This window comes from Oreochromis niloticus, linkage group LG20, assembly GCF_001858045.2.
Source record: "Oreochromis niloticus isolate F11D_XX linkage group LG20, O_niloticus_UMD_NMBU, whole genome shotgun sequence".
Classification (NCBI taxonomy): Eukaryota; Metazoa; Chordata; class Actinopteri; order Cichliformes; family Cichlidae; genus Oreochromis; species Oreochromis niloticus.
The window spans coordinates 27,652,213-27,663,707 of NC_031984.2; positions in this window are offsets into that span (position 1 = coordinate 27,652,213).

The following is an 11,495-nucleotide window of genomic DNA, read 5'->3' on the forward strand; positions in this document are numbered from 1 at the left end:
TGGCAGCTGATGCAAAATGTGTGCACTGTGAGACTACAGTAATGTAAAGGACAGATGGAAGCTGTGAATAACAAAGTAAATGACTAAAAAATAGCTCAGAATGCAGTATGCAAGCAGCCTTTAATAACTCACATCATTCGAATTATTGATCTAAGTGTTTGGGTAGCAACATAGCAGCCACAGTAAAAACAATGCTTTAAGTATTTTCCTGCTGGAGGTGATTTAAAAAAACAAACCTGAGAGAAGGCAGTGTTGAGTTAATGAGCTTATAGTTAACTGTTGGTTCGCATGTTAAAGCAGCAAAACTGGTTCAGTCTGTCACTTTGGATCATAGGAAGGTGTTTTCCATACAATAGATATTACATACAAAGCAAAACACAGCTCAGAGCTAATCCTGTTCCTGTGTTTCTTTCCCTTTCCTGCACAGTGTGTTCCGACACTTAATCCAGGTGGGTCCAGACACCTTCTGGTTTACTCTCATGAGCTGCACTGCCCGTCTCTTACATCCCACACCACCCGACCTCCAGCTGAACGGCACGGGCAGGCCGAGAGACGAGTTCTCGGACAACGTGTTCAAACTGCTCAAGGAGGAGTTTGGCTCCGTTACTGAGACAGTTAACCAGCCAGTCAGCTAATGAGCTGCTGCTTGATGAAATTGACTCACCTCACAAACGGACGGCTTATTGAACCACGACTCCACAGGTCAATTAGCTGAAAGAAAGTCTGTCAGCTGTGCCAAATAGTTGATCACCTAGCTCTGTGAATCAAGAGCTACTCTGTCATTTACAAATATTACTTAGTCATCACCTTGATTATCTAACCTCTAGCTTCTGCTAGCCCACAATTAGTACTTACTGTACATTAAGATTAGGTGAAAATGGAGCGCTACTGAGTTATGTTTGATTAAAAGAAAAAACAAAAGTACCGTATCTGATATTTTTGGCTCTTGCCTTATTTTCCCCAGGAGGGAATCACAGGCAGATGAATCCAACACATTTTTACATCATATGACCTTCTTGATGTAATCCTCTCATTTATCCAGGCTTGGGACCAGCAGTAAGAGTATACTAGCTTTGGAAGCCCTGAGGGTGGCTGTCTCCTCCACCAAGGAGCGCTAAAAAATACATGAAAATTGTATAATATGGTTACAGCTGTTGATTGGGTTTTTCTGAAGTTCAATTCAATTCAGTTTTATTTATATAGCGCCAAATCACAACAACAGTCGCCTCAAGGCGCTTTATATTGTACAGTAGATCGTACAATAATAGATTCAGAGAAAACCCACAATCATATGACCCCTATGAGCAAGCACTTTGGCGACAGTGGGGAAGGAAAAACTCCCTTTTAACAGGCCTGATTATTTTAAGACCTTGTATGTGAGGAGCAGGATTTTGGAATTCAATTCTGGATTTAACAGGAAGCCAATGAAGGGAAGCCAAAACAGGAGAAATCTGCTCTCTCTTTCTAGTCCCCGTCAGTACTTTGCTGCAGCATTTGGATTAACTGAAGGCTTTTCAGCGAGTTTTAGGACTTCCTGATAATAAAGAATTACAGTAGTCCAGCCTGGAAGTAATAAATGCATGAACTACTTTTTTAGCATCACTCCGAGACAGGATATTTCTAATTTTAGAGATGTTGCGCAAACGGAAGAAAGCAGTCTTACATATTTGTTTAATATGTGCGTTGAAGGACATGTCCTGGTCAAAATGACTCCAAGGTTCTCACAGCGTTACTGGAGGCCAAGGTAATGCATCCAGAGTAAGAATCTGCTTAGATACCATATTTCTAAGATTTTCAGGGCCGAGTACAATACTCAGTTTGATCTGAATTAAGAAGCAGAAAGTTAGCGGCCATCCAGGTCTTTATGTCTTTAAGACATTCCTGCAGTTTTAACTATTGGTGTGTGTTACCTGGCTTCATGGACAGATAGAGCTGGGTGTCATCTGCATAGCAGTGAAATGTATGCTATGTCTTCTATGATGCTGCCTAAGGGAAGCATGTATAATGTAAACAGCATTTGTCCTAGCACCGAACCCTGTGGAACGCATAATTGACCTTAGTGTGTGAAGAGGACTCTCCATTTACATGAACAATTGGAGTCTATTAGATAGATATGATACAAACCACTGCAGCGCAGTACTGTAATACCTACAGCGTGCTCTAATCGCGCTAATAGATTATTATGGTCAACAGTATCGAACGCTGCACTGAGGTCTAGCAGGACAAGCACAGAGATGAGTCCACTGTCAGAGGCCATAAGAAGATCATTTGTAACCTTCACTAAAGCTGTTTCTGTGCTGTGATGAGCTCTGAAACCTGACTGAAACTCTTCAAATAAGCCATTCCTCTGCAGATGATCTGTTAGCTGTTTGACACTACTCTTTCAAGGATGTTTGATATGAAGGAAGGTTGGAGACTGGCCTATAATTAGCTAAGACTGCTGGGTCTAGGGATGGCTTTTTTAAAGGCTTAACTACAGCCACCTTGAAGGCCTGTGTACATAGCCGATTATTAGAGATAGGTTGATCATTTAAGATTGAAGCATTAATTAATGGCAGACTTCTTGAGCAGTTTTGTAGGAATGGGGTCTAAAGACACGTTGATGGTTTGGAGGAAGTAATTATTGAAGTTAACTCGAAAGATCAATTGGAGAAAAAGAGTTAAATGAATATCAATGGTACTGAGAGTAGCTGTAGATAATATTACATCTGTGGGATGATTATTGGTAATTTTTTCTCTAATGTTACAATTTTATTTGTGAAGAAGTTCATGAAGTCATTACTAGTTAACGTTAAAGGGATTGTTGGCTCAGTAGAGCTGACTTTTGTCAGCCTGGCTACAGTGCTGAAGAGAAACTGGGGTTGTTCTTATTTTCTTCAATCAGTGATGAATAGTAGATGTTCTGGCTTTGCGGAGGGCTTTCTTATAAGCACAACTATTTCTCCAGGCTAAATGATCATCTTCGAATTTGTGACACGCCATTTCCTCTCCAGCTTACGAGTTATCTGCTTTAGGCTACGTGTTTGAGAATTATACCACGGAGTCAGGTACTTCTGATTTGAGACCTTAGTTTTCACCGGAGCTACAGTATCCAGAGTCGTACGTAGTGAGGAGGTAAATTATTACAAGATGATCGACCTCTGTTGGAGTAGCGTTCAGATAGCTGCTCTGCTCTATGTTGGTACAGGGCATTGAAGATGATAACAGTGGGTGGATTATGTTCTTAACTTAGTTACAGCACTTTCAGAAAGACATCTATTTGATAAGTCTACTCTCCACTGCTGTGTAATCAATTATTGTAATGTAAATGTTATCAGGAATGATCAGACAGCAGAGGGTTTTCAGGAAACACTGTTAATCTTCAGTTTCTATGCCATATGTTAAACAGATCTAGGGTGTGATTAAAGTGGTGGTGGGTTCTTTTATTTTGAGAGAAGCCATTGAGTTAATACAGATTAAATGCCATGTTGAGGCTGTCATCTTAGCATCTACATGGATGTTAAATCACCCCAATAATTATTTTATCTGAGCTGAGCATAAATCAGATAAAAGTCTGAGAAATCAGACAGAAACCTGTGTAAGGCCCAGGTGGACGATAGATGATAAGAGTAAGACTGGTTTCTGAGTTTTACAGCTGGGGTGGACGAGGCTAAGCTCAGGCTTTCAATGAATTAAAGTCTGTCTTGGTCTTTCGTTGAAATAGGCTGGTGTGAAAATTGCTGCCACACGCCCCCTCGGCCTGTGCTTCGAGGTTTCTGGTAGTTAGAATGACTCGGGGGTGTTGATTCATTTAAACTAACATAATCATCCTGCTGCAACCAGGTTTCTGTAAGGCAGAGTAAATCGATTTGTTGATCAATTATTAAGTCATGTACTAACAGAGACTTGGAGGAGAGAGACCTAATATTTAATAATCCACATTTACTGTTTTACTCTTTGGTTCAGATGTGGATACTGTTTGTTCTTTCTTTGTGATTTTTATGTTTAAGTGTTTATTGCTGGTTTTTAGTTTGTTTTTTGTCTGTTTGGGAGCTGACACAGTCTCTATGGAGATGGTTTTGGGGGGTAGCAGGAGGAGAGAAGCTGCAGAGAGGCGTGTAAGACTGCAACTCTCTTCCTGGTCCCAACTCTGGATAGTCTATTTTGGGGGGTTTATAAATTTGTCCATATTTCTAGAAATGAGAGCTGCTCCATCAAGTGGGATGGATGCCGTCTCTCCTAACAAGACCAGGTTTCCTCCAGAAGGTTTGCCAATTATCTATGAAGCCCACATCGTTTTTCGGATTCTAAACTGACGCAGGTGTGAATGTGAGTGTGGATGATTGTCTTTCTATGTTAACCTGGACAGTTTAACTTGTACCCTCACTTCATGGTAGCGCATAAGTGGGAGAAACCTATTCCGACACCATATCTTAGATTAAGCTAATAGTATTAGTGCGCTGTTATCAAGGTTACTGGATTATAGGTATATTCAAACTTTACATAGAAGAGATAGAGTGCGTGCGTATATGCTCACTTCTGACGATGATAATATGATAAGGTGTTATCTCATCTGTACTTGAAGTACTTCAACACCACATGCACATGCATGTTATCTGTGTGTCTAACGATCTATAAGTGAGCAAAGACAGTGTTATAAATATTTTGAGTCATTTCTATGCCTTGAAAGTACTTACTCAGTACTTACTCAGCGCACACACGATTTATATTCAAATCATAACGGTCACGCCTTCGATTTCTTACCGCTACTTTTCGTACAGCATCCAGGAAATGACGTAGACTGTTTCTACTGCATCATTTGCATTTTACATTCACTCTGTGGGCACATCTCCGCTAAAATCTCATATAAACCATTTCTACAACCACCAAACACAACGAAACAAGCCATGATTAAAAGAGCAGTTACGTAATGCACACAAGTCCACTAACAAACAACTGAACCACAAATTCATCAGACCTCATGTAACCGGATAAAGAAAGGCTGGTTATCTTCCAGAGCTATCACGATTCCAAACCAAGCTTCACGCGCTCTGACTAAAATTCACTGAAAGAGCCGCAAAGAGACCACAAAACCACCACAGTTATCTAGAGATCTAAAGAACAGCACAAATTCCAAAGCATGTAAAACACAGGAGCTGTGTCAATGTTTCACTTGATTTATACGTTATTTATACTCGAGCACCCTTTTTTCTTTCTTAATCATTTTTTTTGTTTTTTTCTCCTAATGTATTCCTTTTTGTTTACCGACTTGTATTGTATACATGAGTTGTAAAAGATACTGCAAGCTGTGACATTTTTCCTGCCTTTCTATAACTGCATTATTATGTATATTTGTTGTTTAGTTGTTCAACTTAAAAAGTAAAAAAGAAAAAATATTGGCTCAAAAGTATTTTTAGGCCTGTTAATAAAATTAAATAATTTCTGCTGTTTAATACCTAAAAAATTCAACTGACATGGTGTTCAATGTGTGCAAAATTGGGCCTTTTTGTTCAACGTCTGGATATTTATGTGTTGGCAGTGCTGTAATTTTTCACGGTTTCACTTTAGAACATAAAACTTTGCACAGATGATGTTTATACTGAATTTCGGGAATTAAAGGTCTGCAGCTCAGACACAAGCATTTCACTACATGTTGTACCCTGTATGATTGTGTATGTGACAAATAAAGGTTGTTTGTTTCTTTGTTTGTTGTGAATGTGAACTGAAGCATGTTTTTAAAAGGGTTATATGTTAAAAAATAAATAAAAAATTTGGCGGGAATAAAATCTACTCACTTTTCTGTGTTCCAGTCTCAGTAACTTGACACAGTAATATCTGCTGCAATATTTACACCTCTGATGACATTTCACAAGTGTTAGCTTTCTTTTGATACCACGATTGTATACACAGAGTTTGTATTGCACTCAATTAATTTGGGGCATTTCATTTTCGAGCAGGAAGCTCAGAAACCCTTTGGGCTCAGGTTAAAGAACTGGACCACTACAGGTTTTAGAAAACCCATCCAGAATAATTTTGTCCATCTGGGCCATATAGGGACATCAAAGGTCAAAACTTCTGTTGCCCTGTGGAGGTTAAGCGTGGGTTTGCCCTGCTCACACACTCCCGCCACAACTACCCATGTGAGCCCATGCAAGTAATAACGTTTTGGCACATTACTTATGATAAGAAGCCACCATGAGGGGAATACAGTTGTGGAGAAGATGAAACCAAAGCACCTGTTTGATTACACTGTCAGAAATATGAGGCTGGAGGAGGCGACTGATGCAAAGCCCAGGGAAAAGGAAAGTTAACGATTTTTCATTCCAAAAATCATTTATACAGTTCATGGTCTACAGACAGACTGAAGAGAGAACAAGCTAGTATCGATCTGATACCAATACCAGTGCTGGTTTGTCAATATTATACAGTGGCTTGCGAAAGTATTCGGCCCCTTGAACTTTTCCACATTTTGTCACATTACAGCCACAAACATGAATCAATTTATTGGAATTCCACGTGAAGACCAATACAGAGTGGTGCACACGTGAGAAGTGGAACGAAATCATACATGATTCCAACATTTTTACAAATAAATAACTGAAATGTGGGTGTGCGTAATTATTCAGCCCCCTGAGTCAATACTTTGTAGAACCACCTTTTGCTGCAATTACAGCTGCCAGTCTTTAGGGTATGTCTCTACCAGCTTTGCACATCTAGAGACTGAAATTCTTGCCCATTCTTCTTTGCAAACAGCTCCAGCCCAGTCAGATTAGATGGACAGCGTTTGTGAACAGCAGTTTTCAGCAGGTTTGTGGCTCAGCTGCAGGGGAGGGGTGAAGCAGTGGGTTTCGGGCAGAATGTTCCAGGCATGTAGTCTTGGAACATCTCCAGATGGATCGTGGATAAGGCCAGGGCCATAGGCACCGTTCATGCATCCATGTAGAACTGCAAGGGACTTCCTGTTGACAGACAGAAAAGAGCGGTTAGTGACTTCCTTCCAACTATTTTCTCCATGCACTTCATTCCCACGCATTTCTCCTGACCATATGCAGATACCTGGATGTGGGTGCCATCGTATTTGATATCCATCTCATGCAGACCGGCCTCTGTGGGAGCGTACTTGTCAGCAACTGTGCCATCGTTGTTGTCTGTGATGTCAAGCTTAGCAACTTTGCCTGATGCCATTCGGACCTCACCTAAAGCAGAGGACAAAACAATGACACACACACATCATTATGCTCAAACTATCTGTTTATTAAGTAGACTTGTTACCTGTGACCTCTCCTTTCTGGATGGTGAATGGAATCACCAGGTCAAATGGTCTCAGACTTGCCACATCCAGCCAGATCATTCCATTGGTCGGTCTGTTGCCTGAGAGACACGCAAGTGCACACGTCAGATCACAGGTTGTTAAGAGATTGTGGCAACAGTTCTGGTTACAGCGACAACATGTCACAGACTAAATGAACACAGGAAATTAATACAGACCTGTAACATCAGAAGGCTGTGGCTTCTTAACATTATGCAGCTCTGCTGAACTGTCCATGTGTTTCAGGCATCCGTTTTTGACATGGAGAGAGAGAAATGAGAGAACGCACCCTCTCAGTGATGAACACCTGCAATGAGAGACAGCAGACAATGATGCAGTCTGATGAAAGGAGACCATGTGTGCTATAGATGACAAAGGGACAACAGGGAGAAGCTGAACAAAAACTGAAGCTGAGAAGGCCGAGAGACCGGAGGCTGAGGTTTTAGATACCCAGGGCTGTTGGGGCATTTGGCTCTGTTGCATGAGCTGGTCTGACGGAGCTCCTTCCAGTACTTGGAGGTGTAGGCAGGGATGATGGAGGGAATTGAGAGAGGGAAAAGATAAGGCATTGGAGCGGATTAAAACGGCGTCAAAGTGATATAGCGAAACGGCTGCAGCCATCAGGACCAATCACAAAGCCTCTGTAGGGGAATGGATCTGTGCAATTTATGCAATTCCTTCTCACATATACATTGAACAGAGAAGGTAGGACTGACTAACACCACAAGAGCTTTCTGAGACTGATTATATACTGATTTTGAGTATAAACACTAGCAAAATGCAAGTTTTGCTGCAGCAGATGTCATTGACTGCTTCAGGGCTCGCTCCCAGCAGCTGGACGGTGTCCTGGAGTAAAGAACTACATATCTAGCTGTTGTGACAGTATCAGGTCAGTTCATGTCTACATACTCACTGGCTAAGTTATGGTAGTGAAGGCTCACTGACTCTGTCTTCCACTACTCTCAGACACTGTGTCATATTTTCAGAGGAGCCAACAAACCACAGATCACTGAGCTGTCCTAACAATCTCCAGCAATGATGCAACACGTAGGAAGACTGAGTTATAAAGACATGGCAATATTTCAACAAGGTCTTGAATTATGAGCCCCGTCATATCTTAAACACATTAAGGTATCACATCACCCGGTACAGCTCTTCACTCTCAGACTAGCTCTTTCTAAAAGTAGAATGGGAGGCAGAGCCTTCAGCTTTCAGGGCTCTGCTCTGAACCAGCTCCCAGTTTGGATTCAGGAGACAGACACCCTCTGTACTTTCAACATTACACTTACAACTTTCCTATTTGATAAAGCATATAGTCAGCCTTGGATCAGGTGACCCTGAACCCTCCCTTAGTTACACTGCAGTAACCTCTTGTGTGGTTACTTATAGTTACCATTTATGTCTTTATAGTGAGGGTTATAGTTACTTCCCAACCATTTATTCGTCTTCTATCACTTATTCATCTTCGAGAATGGAGATGTGCATGGCCGGGAGTCCCTCTGCAAATCTCAACTCTTTGTTACAAACAGTTTATAAAAGCAACCCCCATTGTAAACCCCATATGGTGTGTCATTAACCTAAGACACTGCGTGTGTGTGTGTGCCTTCCTGCTGGTCATAAAAGGGTCATCTCCTCTACACTCTGAATCTAATATAACCACCACTACAGTCTACAGCTGATATTCCACTGGCCCTTAGACAGACCTATTACCTCGGTCTTCAGTGTCATCGTCCTCTATTCCAATGCTCTCTGCCAGTTCTTTCTGTTTGCGGTAATTCAGCAGGAACTGGCGAATGCTGAGGTCTTCCTGGTCACTGGAGCTTTGCCTGGAGCTGGCAGACGTACTGGTCCTGCTACAAGTGGAAGGAAACCACCTCGCTAAAGGAAAAACAAGACAACAATATGAGCATAGGTTTGGTTACAATAAAATAAGTCAGTTAATCAAAATCAGTGTGACACAGACGCTGATGTTTTTGAAAAGAGCCCATCAGTAACATTTAATTCATACATTTTTACTGTGCGGGCTTGTAAAACTTCTGTATGAATATTATTATGAATATTAATTCTACAACAGAAACCACTCAGCAATTAAACATCGCGATGTATTAAATGTTTCCAAAGATACTGATAATTTGATAACGAGCAAATTATACATCCTGAAGTGTACTCCTTGATAGAAACTTTGAAAGGCACTGCAGAAAACATAAAGTTAAGCAACATAAAACATGTGGCAGAGCATGCAATGAGTCACATTTTCTTCCTTGTCCTCTTTGACTCCAGTATACGTGAGACTCAAGCTGACATCACTGTTGAAATCTTACCCAGTGCCTTCATGAGCGCGTGCAGGCGGAGCAGAAAAGAGCAGCTGTGCGCTCGTAGCTGAGATCCAGATCCTGAACCATGTCCCGACCAGCAGGCTGCAGTCAGAGTGAGTCAACAGAACTGTCAACACCGGTGGAGCCTGGCCAACAAGACAGGATTATAATGAAATACAGTACAAGCTCAGGGCAGCACAGGCTTAAGCAGACCAAGGAGGAAATCGGGTAACCCTCCAGCAGTTATTTCTGTGTCCATTTTGGGTAAAAACAAAAAACACATCATAACTACCTGTAAATGCAGGCTGAGCCTCTGAAGGTTGAGTGATATGTCATTAAGCAGGTAGTCAGAGTTCTCATTGATCAGTTCCTTGAGGGAAGCGTATCCACAGACCTTATTGATGTTCCATATGGAGCTCAGCGCCGCCTGGCTGACCAGCAGCGTCTCCTCACCAGCTTTCTCCAGCACAGGATACAGCCAGGTCGTCAACAAGGGACGGAAATCGCGGCCCAGCGCCTGAGCACAGCAGGCCAAGGCCTCCGGTTGGATGCACAGCTGACAGATGTTGCTGTTGAGCTGGTGGATCGTGGATGCAGATCATTTTAGATGTTTCAGTAGCAGCCTGATGAAATTAGCTGTGTCGTTAACCCACTTCAGCCATCCAAACAGATGACCATCTAAGGTGAATTATGCAGATCACTAGCACAGTACACAGATTACCACTTCTGATTCCAGCCAGACTTGTTGTTACTTCATTCTAATCATGCAGTAACAACAAAGATTTATTCCTACTGGCTTTTTAAAATGTGCTTCTTCTATTCTAGAAAAACAAAAACATCTTATCACAGGGTTTGGTTTTTTTCAATGACATTTGTGTTGGCTGTGTCAGTTGCAGGCAAACATTTATCATTATTTTAAATCTATTTTTATGTTTTAGGATTTTGTAAACTGCCTTTTTTTTATGTTTTTATGTTTTAGGATTTTGTAAAGTTTACAAAATCCTAAAACATAAAAACATTTTAAAAAAAGGCAGTTTACAATGTAAACTGCCTTTTTTAAATGTTAGATATTAGGAAATAGCTTAAAATTAGTGCATATTTAACTTGTTACACTGCCTTAATGTTGCCTGCATGGGATTTCCTCATCAGCATATGACTGTACCCTGGATGATGATATGTGAGGAGCTTGAACTTGATTCGCTAACAGAAACTAATTTAGCTAGCTTAGCACACATGTCTTGTGGCAAGATATATGCACCTAAATGCTTTAAGTCATTGGCTGTTCTGCCAAATTGCCACCAAGCTGCAACTTTGTGAGCTGACTGTTTGGCGATTTTTGTGTTTTAGACAACAAAAAGAAAAGAAAAAGATCTACGGATTCAGGCTTTTCCTTACCTGTGGTAGTGGCATAGAATGACGTCACTGACATTGGTTTAATATGAAAACAAACTTTGTCAAACCAAAAAAAACCCAAAAACAGAAGAAGTGAGTCGGCGTGTCATCTTTACCGAGCACCATACATGTTTTGCAGACAAAAAAACAAGTATTGCCGAACAAAAGATAAATGTCCTTTTTTTTCCTACTTTCGCCGGCTGGTCGTTTGGCGTAAGACGTAAGAAGTGGCGCTTTGAATCTGAGCGCCCGAGTTCGAATCCCTCACGGACTCGCTGCCACGACCATTGCTTGGGGGCGGGGAGAAGCCAAGTCGCTTCTCCCTTTTCCTGCTCTTGCCAACTCCTCCGCCTGCTCTTTTATTACCTTTTATTACCGCAAAATACCCATGCTTGTCAGCTCTTCATTCCTCAACTATTTGCTGCTTATTACTCCACCTTCCGCAACTTTCTCTCTTCAGGCTACCAACTCTGCCTTCATTTTTTCACACTGTCTCCGAC